General features: G+C 44.6%; 1 protein-coding gene across 1 annotated transcript in view; it reads left to right on the plus strand.

The window, feature by feature from the left end:
- The first annotated feature begins 8,105 nt into the window (after nucleotides 1-8,105).
- LOC113122167 (oleosin GRP-17) overlaps nucleotides 8,106-14,482 on the plus strand; it is a 28,060-nt gene continuing 21,683 nt past the window's right edge. Inside the window, exon 1 of the mRNA XM_026293261.1 lies at nucleotides 8,106-8,356. The gene's annotated coding sequence lies outside the window, so the exon portion shown is untranslated. The remainder of the gene's footprint in view (nucleotides 8,357-14,482) is intronic.

Raw genomic sequence — 14,482 nt, forward strand, 5'->3', positions numbered from 1 at the left:
TAATAGATGACGCTCTCTCGCCATGATCTGGCAACGATTCTTACTGTTTCTTATACACATCATTGTCATTGTATGGAAGTGGAAACCAGATCCAGAAATCCAGTTTAAATAACAGACCCCAGCATCTGAAGGAACCGTTTCCAGTCATTTCATCCTCAGTCAGTAAAGAGTAAATTTACCATCTATTCCTTTACCATCAGTGTCTCACACCGATATAATGGGTTTCTGCATTGTACTAGGTTTAATGACAAACAGGAAACATGGGAAAGTCAGAACACGTCAATGAAAAGCCACAGGACGTCTAATTACTGTTACAGAGTCAGCCTGGTGTCGCTCTCTTTAGTGTCAACCAAAACTAACACTGCATTGGTCCATCTCTTATGGCTCTCAGCTGGGAGCCAACTAGGTCCTCATTTCTAAAGGGATCCAGTTTCATCAGAGTTTGATGGTGTTCGTGACTACACAGGTTTTCCACAGGGACTGAGTTTTATGTCTTAAAGTAGAGAACAAACATGAGGAACAAATTATCACAGGCCAAAACTGACTTTTCATGTTGTTACACACGGTCAAGCAGCATGTTATATTCGCCGCCACGCTCTCCTGCAACAATTCACAAAGACCCATCAGCCTGTTGATGAAATCTGTGCCAGAGTTGTCAGAGCATGAAGGGAATTCAGCTACTGAGGTGTGTGTGCGTGTGTGTGTGTAAATGAACCAGCGCCGCACTGTTGTGAAACGTGTCTTCAGTACAGTCATGACATGGAGGACTACAGAGGAACACTTATTCCAACACAGCTCATTGAGAAGACAAGGACTTCCCCCTCAGCCTCCTGACAAACTGAAACTCAGCTACGATTCATATGTTCAGCACCTTTTTTTGGTTACTACCTCAGATGCTTTCCTGATTAAACTACAAAAAGAAAATAACAGAGCAAAGACACACTGGTGGTGTCCACAGTACAGCTTTGTTTCTTGAAGAAATCTGAAAATATCAGACTTTGTTGAGCCAGACGGTGTTTTCTCTCCCCATCTCCAGCTTTTCACTGCTTGTTTGATTTTTGGCGCTGCTCCCTCACCTCACCCTTAGCGGGCCGAGCCACATGACAAAGCATGACTCATCACACGCAACCTTTAATTCGTGGGACTGGGGGTTTGTGGGATGTTTGGGGGGTGGGACGCTGACATGCATCACAGTACAGCCACTGAAAGGAGACTGGCCCCTCCACTTCTCCTTCATTTTCCTCCCCCTCATCCATCCTTCTTCTCTGCTCTTCCACCTTCCTCTCCATACTCCCATTTTTCTTCTTCTCCCCCTTGTACTTTTCTTCTTTTCCTCCTCTTTCTTTGCTGGTTCTCCCTTTACTTCTGCCTTTGCACATATGTCCTCAGCTGCTTCCTATTTCTTCTCCTTTTTCAGGTTCTCCTCTCTATCCCTGTTCATGTAGCTTTTTTTAACTCCCATTTCTCCTCATCTCCATCTTTTTTCTCTTTACCTTCTTCACTTTACCATCCCGACCTACTAATCTTTCTTTTCACGTTTGCTTTTCTACTTTCTTTTCTTCCTACTGTTCATCTTCCTCTTCTTAACTTCTCCCATTCCCTCCTCTTTAGCCTTTCTTCCTCTCCTCCATCTTCTGTTGCTCCCACTCTTTACTTCGTTTGTCGTCTTTTCCCTGATCTCTCCAGTTTTCATGCTCTTTTCTTTTCCCACACAGATGCTTTGTTCACACATTTTCGCCTCCTGTTGCCGTTTTTTTACTTTCTGAGCTGCGTTTCTTCTCCCCATCTCTCCCTCTCTCCCTGTTATTCCACCAGTCAACAGTGATTAGATATTGAAGTTAATCCCACCTAAACTACACCCCTTATAGGTGCATTGCCTCAACCAATCACAGAGCCATTTGCTGCAGACAGGAGCTTTAAACTGCACTGTGATTGGCCGACTGAGCTGTACGCCGATGCATGTGGACACCACACGTCCGAACATAAGTGAGCTGGGATGGATAAGCGGGAAATGAATCTGACAGGTAGCACTGACACACACAAAGGTTCACACACACACGCGCGCGCTTACTCACACATGCAGTTTAGCACTGAGAGGCAAACAAAGGCCACTCTATATGTGACTGTACACTTATACACATTCAGCTCAAACTGAAATTTGACCCAGTTGAAAAATAAGAAACAATGGTCATAGAAGAAGCACAATAATAATTAAGAACAATATATTTAAAAATGAAAGTTTACTGACACAAGTTCACATATTTTAGCTTTTTTCACTGTTTGAGTTCCAGCTCTACTCGCTTCCCTTCTTTCTTTCTTTCTAGCCCAAAATCACAATTGTTCCCACAGCCTGATGGGTGCAGCACCCTCCCTGATTGTACACCCACCATCCACCTCAACCACCTCCCCACAACTCGCCCACAGGGTCATTGTACTCCACAGTATGTTTCAAAGGAAAAGAATAAGAGCTTCAGGAGGCAGAGGACAGACATGTGAGGGTTTGCTTCTTCTACATTGTACAAGGGAAGTTAAAAGTTAGAATTGCTAACTTTTCCGTCTCCTTTAAAGCACAGCCGTGAGGTGGTGGCCATGCAAAGTGTCTGACATTGTCCACTAACATGTATTCACAGAAAGTTCAGGAGGCATCTGACCTGATGTGTGATAAAGTGTGAGTGTGAGGGAAGGTGTGTGTGTGTGTGTGTGTGTGTGTGTGTCCATGTCCTGCTGCATCCATGGCATCATCTTCTCTCCAGCTTTATATCCAAACTCTTTCCTCACCGTTCTTCTTCTACAGATTCACCTCCTGCTGCCTAAAGTCTCAGTGTTTCCTACTTTAGAGAGAAGTCTTCTTTGATCTCATATTTGGACATGTGTGAACTGTACTGTACAGGGAATTCAACCAATAAAAAACGTAGAGCCAGCACTATAAAGCTACAGCCGCTTACAGCTAATATGAGTTTATTATACATCATTTCCCAACTATCCCAGCACCACTGTTGTATCAGTTCTAATCTATGCTCAGCACTATCCCTTCACAGCCCTACTAATCTAACATCATGTACAGCCCCAGCACTATTATCCTTAACATAGTAAACATCATTTACTATCCCCAAACCTGGACTTTTACCTGCATGGCTTACCATGCACAACTCACAAAAGCCTTTGTTATTCCCTTCCTGTCCCCAGCCCTACATACTGAAAACAAACCCCATTTTAGCCTCTGCAGCACGTGGTCCCTGCCCTACCAAGGCAACATCACCTACAACACAACAGACACCATTTACCATCCAACCCTAACACCATTTGGTACCCCTATAACCAGTGTCTGAGGCCACCAGGTCCCTGAGCCCTCAGACAACTGATCATTTGGAAGTGCCAGTTGTCAGCACACACACCATTCAATATCTCTAAAGCACTTTGCCAAATACCAAATACAGTAACATACTAATCAATTTCTAAACCTGAACACCACTTACAGTCCCCGCTCACCCAACACATTTACGATCAACTAAAAATATCAAGGAATGATTTTATGAGTTTATCTACAGCCACACGCTCATTTAACATACTCCATGCATAACATAATATACCAGTCATAAAAACACAATTTACTATGATCAACATTATTGCAGTCTTGTCATTTACAATGAGAGCAGCTCACCAACCTTAACGCTGTCTACATCATCATTTGTGTCCCTGCAGGTGGCAACAAATTCATCATTCACATCTGCATCAAAAGTATTTACTGCAGATTCAGCTGCGGGGTGACGTTTAAACCCGGCGCTCCTTCGTCACAGTGTGATGTGGGTGCCCGGGTCGGACTGTCAGTTTTAGAAACGTCGTAACCTCTGACACTTGACAATGCAGATGAGAGGGCTTTCCAAGGACAGCTTAGCACTTCACTGCCCCGCTTTATATCCATACCACCATTTACCAAGCCTATCTCTGTTTTCTATCCATGTCATCGATCTGTGTCTCTACCTTTCTGTCTGTCTGACACCACAATGACTGTTATTTACGACCCATCAGCCCCTGCTGTAGCCAGACATGCCAAGGCTCATCCCTGTGTCCTCAGACAAACTCTGTCTCTCTTTCATCGCCCCCTCTTTCTCACTCATCGATGCCTCCCTCACTCTCTCTCTTTTTAAGCCGCTGTCTGGCACTTTCCCTGTCTCATTTCTTCTTCTGGCTTGCTCTTGCTGTTTTTTCCTGTGTTGTTCTCCATCCTTAGTTTGTTTTCTCCTCCGTCTGTGCCGCTGTTTACAAACAAACACCACCGTCACCAGAGGCAGAGTGTGTGGACACCTTTGTCTGCTGACTGGACATTGGACTGTGTGTGTGTGTCTGACTTTGTGCATGTGTGTGTTTGTCTTCCTGCCTGTTTTGCGTGTGTGTGTCTTAGACAGACAGATGTGTGTCTGTGTGTTTTTTCACTCAGCTTTCGTAGCAGCGGCAGACAAATAAAGGATATTTTCACTAATTAGAGAGTGAAGAGACAGAGATAGGAGGAGTCAGTCCAGTGAGGTGACGTGACTGAGCTTAAGAAAGAGGGATGCTGGGAGTAAATGAGGAGGTGGAGATGGAGGGAAGCAGGAGGATGAGGGCAAAGAGGCAGAGAGAGAGAGAGAGACTTAAGAGGGAATTAAAGATGAAACCATGTTTACGTGTGTGTGTGTGCACAATTAAAGCTCCTTACAGCTATGGAGCCTAATTAGCCTTCAAACAGCATACTCATTAGTCTGGTTTCTATACGGGACCTTAAAGGGATCTTCTGGCTTGTGTGGGACAGTCCGGTCTCCACTTGGAATAAGCCTGGGATAGTCCTGTTTCCACAGCAGAGTTGAAGCAGGACATTCTGGTTTCCTACAGCAACATAGGATTGTTCATACTCCATGAGAACATGATGAAGACTTTGTATTGACCAGTTTAACCAGAGCAGTGACATGTTGACTCCTGCACATCTATATTAGAACACGTCGCTGCAGCTGATTCTTCTTTTGTCAGAATCTGTAGTCACAATAATTAACACAAAGGTAAGTGATCAGAGCACAGGCGTTCAAGCTCTGCTAATCCCCACAACCTTTCCAGAATTAATGCTCACATTAGGACAATACTGGCAGACTGTGCTAGTTACACACTCTTGTTTACGGTGATCTGAGCCCATGTGAATAGAAATCAGATATCAACAAACCAACTGCATTACAAATATATAAAGCACCTCAGGGACCTTCTATGCCCTGAAGTCATTTTCTCAGGCAGAGTTTACAGCCTGGCTCTGTATCTCTCCCAACAAGTCAACCAATAACAACAAAGTTTCGAACCCAACACCTCAAAGCAGCAACTTTATTTATCTTGTCTCCATGTACAGCCTGCTTCAGGCTTAATGGTGAACAAAGAGAAAATTTCATCTGAGATCTGATCGTTTCAGAAATGCACATAGTTGTCTTTGGACTATATCAATCTAAAAATATTTTCAGATTAAAGCATTTTAAGCATGTTCTGTTAGCCAATCATAACATATTTATACTTGCCATTCAGAACCATAATATTCAGTGATTTACACTACAGCTGATACCCCAGAGCCATTTACCAGTTCAACCAGCACACCTGGAAACATTTACCAGTGTGCCATTGTTAATGCCATTTAACCAGACTCCATGCATTTACAATTGCTGCACCACCATTTTTCATCCCTATTAAATGCCTATTTCCATGTGATTTACTTTCCCTAATGTAATTTACCAAACCGACCCCTAACACTTATCTACTCATTATGACATATCAACACAGCAGAGATGGTCCCTTTCTGTTCCTGCTGCAAATAGCCATAGTATGATGCCCTGTACAATATGACGATTACATGTGAGAGCAGGACTGGATGCTTTTATGTGTGCAGCGGTCCTGGTCTCAGAGCCTCATTAGGTGAGCATATGGAGAAAGCAGCAGAAACGAATCTGACTCAGCACTCCTGCCACTCCAGCCACAGCTGCAGGTCCTTCCTTTCTAGACATTTTAATACTGTGAAGTCTTGGTACGATGCACTTAAACCTGCTTGACTCGGCTTCACATATCTCAGTTTTTTTTACTGGCAGAGACTGAGTGATTTCAATTCTTTCTTTAACCTGTGTCAGCCTGGCATTGAGCAGCTCCAATTGATCTCTCTGGGCTTTGGTCAGAGATGTGGCTCAAAGGCATCTCAACAGCACCTGCTCAGCAGCTGCGAGGGACATTTCTCCAGTGGAAACAGGGACTCAAGCCACACCTGTGTCCACTGACCATTAAATGGAAAGAGATCAGCTGACAGTAATTCCTGAAATGTTCTTCAGAGTGTCTCGGAGTTTAACACTGATGGATCATTAGCACTATGTGGAGACATTAGTGTAATTACTGCAAACAAGAACAGTGACTCAATTCAGGTGATGTTGCTGGTACTGAAAATGGGCTCCACAGTTTCTAGTGAGAACATATCTCTGTCATTTTAATAAAGCACCTTTTAGATTAAACACACTGTAATTTAGTTAGCTGACTTTCTATTTAGTCAGACAGGAAACTAATGAGACAATCAGGATGGACCATCAGTCAGGAAGTTATTTAAACAGCTGGTCATTGAGACTAATTGTTCTTTTTCTCCACTTGTTCAGAAACAGCGTAGGTTTCCTGGTAGTTTTGTTCAAATAAGACAGGGGATATCTGAAGATATCAGGTATGAAAATGATTTTCAGCTCTCTCCTTTCATTTTTCCCTGCCCTCATCTCATTCAGTCCTGTCGATGGAACACAGGCGACATGAGAGCAGACGAAACAGGAGGGGGAGAAAAAGAGGCTGCTGGCTGTCACGTCCAATCAGACTCTACGGCACGTAGACTGACACATCTCTCTCTGCGCCTCCACACGTGCAAAAGACCTGGTTTCACTTCGGACAAAAGGACACAGGTCCCGGGGCACCGTACACACAGTGCCACTTTAACAACGAACCAACGCAGCCAACGTCAAAACGTTGTGCACACAGACATCTTCAAGTTTTCACCTGATCGTAGCAGACGCAGTTCGTCTGGTTCGTATATATCCTGAGCAGAGCAACATGTGAAAATACATATTTAATGTCACTTTACATTCAATTGATATTTAATTGATATGTGTTTTCTTATTCAACAGTGTTCAGACAAATTAAAATCAGTTTGCTCCATAAATTATCAAAGAGCAGCCGCAAAGTGTCTGATATGGTATGATTCATAAATGAGCTGCTGATCTTTATGATATATTGTAAAACCAAACCATCTCCAGCTGGAACATCCCCTGCTTTCAACAATATCTGCACCTGGAAACTGACACAGAGATGGTAAATACAAAGTGGGATTTGAGTCTGGGCGCAGTTGTGCAGCCGAAACATCTGGTTTAGGCTGGAGAGAAGACACATTGTATGAGGCCAGTGTTGCTTATAGGCTGGGTGGTGCAGCATCGGCTGCAAACCAGCTTAAACACTGTAGGTTTAAGTGTCTACTTGAAGAGGCTCTGCTGCTGAAACCAGCGGACGAGTGAGCGGTGACAGGGCCGCAATGCAACTGGGACACGACTGGTCCAGCAAACATCTGGAGCTGGTGTGGATGAAGGACGAGGTTTTTCTTTAAATGAGACAGCGGAGTCTGACTCTCCATCTTGTCCCAGTTCACTTTGAATGGCTGATATTTGAAAGGTCCCCTCCCCACCCCACCCCTCTTGTTCATCCTGATGCTTTGCCCCCATTGTTCTCTTGGGCACACACACATGCAACACACACACAGGAGCAAAACAATGCCTGAAACGTGAATGGAGCAGCCACCACAGGGAGAGTTGTAAGCTGTTGGCACCCACACTAGTGCGGACTCTCCCTCCATCTGTTCATCTATGCCTCTCTCGTTCTCTCATCTTTCACAATCCGTCTTTTTTTAAGCGCAGCTCCGCGAATAAAATAAACCCGCGGATGATCATTTTTCTTTAAACCCTCTTAACGGGGGGGGTCTGCAGAGGGGGGCGGGGCTGGAATGGGGTCTTCATGGTTGCTAGGGGCAACCGCAGGGAGTGAGTGAGGTAGAAGGCGTCGTGTACGTGCGTGTATGCATAAATGTGGTGTGCGGTGCGTGCGTGAAGGATTTGCCAACATCCCGCCAATTCCATCTATTGACTAAGAGAGAGACAGAAGAGAGAGAGACGGAGAGAGAGAGAGACCTAGAGTCAGACGGAGAGAGAGAGACCTAGACTCAGACAGAGAGGATGGCTGGTCGGATTTAGCCCCGGCAGCGTCTTTTCACGTTCATCACAACAAGCTTATTACCTTTCTCTCCACGCGCTTGGAAACGGATTTACGCGCAGGAAAGGAGGTTTGTTCGGCTCATTTATTTACCTGTTCTCTGCTCCCTTCATCTGTCTGCTGTTTGCACTCACCTCTGCCTTTGATTCATTTTCCCCCACCTCGTAAATTATTCGTTTTGTTTTCCTGGTTGGTTGCACTCGGACCCTACAGGTCGTGGGAATGCGTTTAATGGCGATTGGCGGACGCGTAATTGGCCGTCAACGGTCACATTAAGGTGGTGGCGGATACAGGAACGCTGGGGTTGTGTTGGCTGGTCGTCCTCATGCAAGAGGGGCTGGTTTTTGTCCTGGTTTTAGACAGTGAGAGTGGTGCCGAGGGTGGCGGAGGGGGACAATGAACGGCGCTGTTGTTTGGCGATGCTAAGCGCTTGCCTCTCAAACCGCTGATCCGGCTGCTTCTGGAGGAAACTGGAAATATGTTTGTAGAATGAGAGACGGGAGCAGTTTGTGCTGGAGGCTCTCGGGTCAATCACATGGCCGGGACCAATCACGGCAGAGCCCGGATCAGTCCAGAAGGCTGGCTTGGGTCTGGGTGTCTGGTTGGAGGACTGTGTGTTTTTGTGCGCCATTTCTTCAGGTTGTGGGGTGAGAGGCGAACAATACGAGTAAAAGGTTCTGGTGTTAACGAAGCTCTGGGATGTTATAGACACGTTTGCGTCCACAGGGGCCGTTAAATGTTAAATCTTCCTGCGTGCATCTCACATGTGCCTGTCCCACGCGCGTGTGTGTGTGTGTGTGTGTGCGTTTCCGCGCAAGCAGTCTGGAAAATAATACGAAAATCCCAAGGCGCGCGAAGTTGTTTATGCGTCCCGACAACAATAACATCCACGACACCGACAGGACACAGGGCGACAGACAAATATCACATCATACCCACAGACAGGTGTCCATGTGGGAAAAGGAGACCGCACACGGGCGCACAGCAGAACAAACCCGCCCCTTGTTATTGTTATTATTGTTGTTGTTTATTATTATTAATAATAATATTGCCGTACCATCTTCTCAGTGCCGAAGCTGAAGGTTCCAGCTTTCAGCAGACAAGGGAGCTGCTTGTTGGGAATTTGGCGCTTCACTTGTTTTGTCCCCCCCCCCCCCGGCCAAGCCTTCCGTGAACCCCCTTATTGTTAGTGCACTAACTGGCTGTGCGGTGCATGTGCGGGTCCGGCTGCTCTCATTGCGTCTATTGTTCCCCGCGTTCATGTGACGTTGAACTCAGTACCAGGGTCCATGGGATATTTTGAGTAGTGGGGTTTCGGCGACAGCAGCCTGCGTGCAGCGGGACAGCCAGTGACCTTCTTTCATTCCTCCCGTCATGTCTCCATCATTTACACGGGATCTGTTATTCGTCACTGGACAAAGTGGCCCTTTCTTCTTCTGTGGCTGTTTTCTGGCAGGACGGGGAAGCAGCACTGGAATAAAAACGTGTCGCCATATTAGAAGCGTTTTCACCCCAAAATAAGGGGAGGGGGCACAGAGGAGCTCATTAGCAATGCAAATCAGTTTTTTTCCTTTAACGGGGGTTCGGGCACCTGCTGTCGCGAGCATGCGCGCGGTCGCATGGTTGACTGCCCCCCTCTCCCAAGCTCGTGAGCGCGCCTCCCTCCTCCCCGTCCTTCTCATTACCATTATGTTCTATTTCCATTGGGCGCACACGCTACTGGAGCTTTGATAGATGTGTATTTATATAAAGAGGAGCTGGAGCTGCTCCTCTGTTGGAGGGAGGGACAGAGGAGGAGGAGGAAACAGGAAGGAGAAACATCTGGAGAGAGGAGAGGTTAGTGATTTAAAGAGGAGAAATGTGACACAGTAAAAGTGAAGTAAAACAGTCACAGACCTCAGAAATATCAATAATCGTTTTATACAGACATGAGGACGACTAAATGTCTGTCCTCAAGACACCAGAGCTTACCTGTGCATTCACCTGTTGTGCAGCAGCCTCCACAGGTGGAGCTGATGATGAAGATGATGATTAAGCTGATGATGAAGCTCATGATGAAGCTGTTAGAAACGCTGACTGTGGGACATGTTCCCAGCAAGGAGAGGAACAGCAGCTGTAGAGGGAAATGAACACAAACAAATATACGTATCACAGTGCAAGGAAAATTACATTTCAAAAGCAATGTACAAGATCACACCTGTAGCTATTTCACATACACATTTTATAATTACTACAGATATTACCATTGGAATCAGGACTGTCTAGTTTTTATGTAAATCTAATACAACAGGATGCCTGACAACCATATAATTCTGAGAATTTCTTGGTTTTCGAGCAACTTTTTGGCAAAGAAAAGGATTATTTATGTACAATCAATATACAGTGGGTACAGAAAGTATTCAGACCCCTTTAAATTTTTCACTCTTTGTGTCATTGCAGCCATTTGCCAAAATCAAAAAAGTTCATTTTATTTCTCATTAATGTACACTCAGCACCCCATCTTGACAGAAAAAAACAGAAATGTAGACATTTTTGCAAATTTATTAAAAAAGAAAAACTGAAATATCACATGGTCATAAGTATTCAGACCCTTTGCAGTGACACTCATATTTAACTCACATGCTGTCCATTTCTTCTGATCCTCCTTGAGATGGTTCTGCTCCTTCACTGGAGTCCAGCTGTGTTTAATTAAACTGATTGGACTTGATTAGGAAAGGCACACACCTATCTATATAAGACCTTACAGCTCACAGTGCATGTCAGAGCAAATGAGAATCATGAGGTCGAAGGAACTGCCCAAGGAGCTCAGAGACAGAATTGTGGCAAGACACAGATCTGGCCAAGGTTACAAAAGAATTTCTGCAGCACTCAAGGTTCCTAAGAGCACAGTGGCCTCCATAATCCTCAAATGGAAAAAGTTTGGGACAACCAGAACTCTTCCTAGACCTGGCCGTCCAGCCAAACTGAGCAATTGTGGGAGAAGAGCCTTGGTGAGAGAGGTAAAGAAGAACTCAAAGATCACTGTGGCTGAGCTCCAGAGATGCAGTAGGGAGATGGGAGAAAGTTCCACAAAGTCAACTATCACTGCAGCCCTCCACCAGTCGGGGCTTTATGGCAGAGTGGCCCGACGGAAGCCTCTCCTCAGTGCAAGACACATGAAAGCCTGCATAGAGTTTGCCAAAAAACACATGAAGGACTCCCAGACTATGAGAAATAAGATTCTCTGGTCTGATGAGACCAAGATTGAACTTTTTGGCGTTAATTGTAAGCAGTATGTGTGGAGAAAACCAGGCACTGCTCATCACCTGCCCAATACAATCCCTACAGTGAAACATGGTGGTGGGAGCATCATGTTGTGCAGGTGTTTTTCAGCTGCAGGGACAGGACGACTGGTTGCAATTGAAGGAAAGATGAATGCGGCCAAGTACAGAGATATCCTGGAAGAAAACCTCTTCCAGAGTGCTCAGGACCTCAGACTGGGCCGAAGGTTCACCTTTCAACAGGACAATGACCCTAAGCACACAGCTAAAATAACAAAGGAGTGGCTTCGGAACAACTCTGTGACCGTTCTTGACTGGCCCAGCCAGAACCCTGACCTAAACCCAATTGAGCATCTCTGGAGAGACCTGAAAATGGCTGTCCACCAACGTTCACCATCCAACCTGACAGAACTGGAGAGGATCTGCAAGGAAGAATGGCAGAGGATCCCCAAATCCAGGTGTGAAAAACTTGTTGCATCATTCCCAAGAAGACTCATGGCTGTACTAGCTCAAAAGGGTGCTTCTACTCAATACTGAGCACAGGGTCTGAATACTTATGACCATGTGATATTTCAGTTTTTCTTTTTAATAAATTTGCAAAAATTTCTACATTTCTGTTTTTTTTCTGTCAAGATGGGGTGCTGAGTGTACATTAATGAGAAATAAAATGAACTTTTTTGATTTTGGCAAATGGCTGCAATGACACAAAGAGTGAAACATTTAAAGGGGTCTGAATACTTTCCGTACCCACTGTAACATATAAAAATGCCATTTTTCCTTGTTTGCTTCACTCTGACTTTTAAAAAGTTAAAAAAAAGAACAGTTTATTTTTCTATAGCGCTGGGTCTGCAGGGCAATGAGAAAGTAAATCCAAAAAATAAAAATGAAAATAAGACAAGGATTAAAGATGGGAGGGTCATGGATATCAAGCACAGAGAAGACAAATGAAGGCAGAGAGAGAAGAGTGATGTGGAACAATAACAGGAAGATGAGAGGAGGAGGAGAAGGATGAATAATAGACTTGAAAAGAAAATAGGAAAACTGGAGGGAGAGATGTCAGGACAAAAAAATTAGAGCTGACAGAAAAAAACAGACAAATGAAGGAAAAGGAAGTGTCAGGAGAAGAAAAGGTAAAATGAGATAAAAAGAAAGGGTGAAAAGCAGGAAAGGGACAAACTGAAGAAGGTGGACGAGGAAAAGGCGAAAAGAAGATGCAAAGGGAGGAATCGAGATGAGAAGAAGACAGAACAGAGTAGTGGAAAAGAGAAGTGAAGCAACAAACTGAAGGAAATGAAAGGAGAGAGAAGGAAATGAGAAAAAGGATACAAGGTGTGAAAGGAAAGGAGGGGAGGACAAAGAAGTGGGTGAAGAACAGAGAAAGGAGAGAAGCAGAAGGAGAGGAACGGTTGGAGCTCTGGACAAACTAAACGTGGAGCTGAGGAGGAGGAAGGTTGCGTTCACACCTGCTAACTGCGATAGAGCCGAGGAACAGACTTGAAGGAAACGGTGGCAGAGATGTCAAACATGGCGAAGGAGGACAAGGAGGAACTTGTTCAGTAACATACATCGCTCCGCTCATCACATGCACATCAGGAGTTTTGCACTTCTGAGTCACATAAAAGCAGTGTGCAGACACAGTTGGTGCAGGTTCACCAGGAGTCCACCATGCACGCGTGCACAGCAACCAAATAGGCTCAGCTTGATCTTCTTGATTTTGCTGCAGAGCAGAAAGAATCCGATGGATTTAAAAATCATTTTCACAAATCAGACTAATAAAATATCTCATTTTCTAAATGGCATATCAGGACACAGGCCATTTCTCTGCAGACGTGAGTGATGTAATTAATAAGCTGCAGCTAAACCTCCAGTATCTTTAATATTTTCCTTCTAAGGGACCAGAGCTCCTTAGGAAGCTGCTGGGCAGCTGCTGAGAGCTGGTCTGGCCTTTGCTGTGTGTAACAGATCCTCCTCTTGCTCCCTGACAGTTAATGTTTTACCCCATAAAAGTTTATGCTGTTAGCTGAAGTGATCTTTGATTTATGTATAAAATGAAACCCTGCAGCAAAAGCTGCTACTGAGGGTTTTGTTTTAATGTTTAGCCAGTTAACTCCGAGCCACCTGTGCTTTCCACTATATTGATCACTGTGTAAAGAACGATCAGTTTTATAATCTGTGTCCTCTCTCATACACTGAGAAACTCAGCATCATATCTGCTAGTATTTCTGTGCAGTCAAAATGACAGTAGATACAGACATAATCCAGGTTGATTTTCACACTTTAGCCAAACGGATGGAAGCAGTGTCTGAAAACATCAGGGTGATGATCTAACAACCAGTCGTCTCTTAACAGTCATAGTATCCAAATCCAAAACTAGCTGCTACACTTTCCCAATGTATTGTGTGTCATTTTGAACAGAAATTCAAGCCATTATGTTTCAGATTTTAGGAAATGTCAAGGTCTTGATAATAGGCTGAAAAAAACTCAAGCTGTTCAGGAGACAATGGGTTTTTCCATTTTCTGCAGAAGTGATGAATTACTTTAAAATCAGATGATTTGATATTGAAAATGATAGTTTGAGCAGCTCTACGGTTCATTTGCGTTTTACAGTGGTGGAGTAATCACTGGCTGGACATTACCATCATCTCCCAGCGCAAAGACAACACACAGCGGCACAGCGAGGTGACATGAGGCAGAGTTCAGATACTGCACAGCAGAAAGGAAGAGATTATTTGGCCAGAAAATAAAATATGAAAAAAACCCTCTGCTGGAAAGACTTAGGAGATAACATCAAATCGGTATTAAGCTACACAGACAGATAGCGTGGACATGGATAAAATATTTAGCTGGCTTTCCAAATCAGCCTTTTCCCCATCGCTGTGTGTGTGTGTGTGTGTGTGTGTGTGTGTGTTTCCCCCCCAGTCCTAACCAGCCTGCCT

The sequence above is a fragment of the Mastacembelus armatus genome, chromosome 13 (genome assembly GCF_900324485.2).
Source record: "Mastacembelus armatus chromosome 13, fMasArm1.2, whole genome shotgun sequence".
Lineage (NCBI taxonomy): Eukaryota > Metazoa > Chordata > Actinopteri > Synbranchiformes > Mastacembelidae > Mastacembelus > Mastacembelus armatus.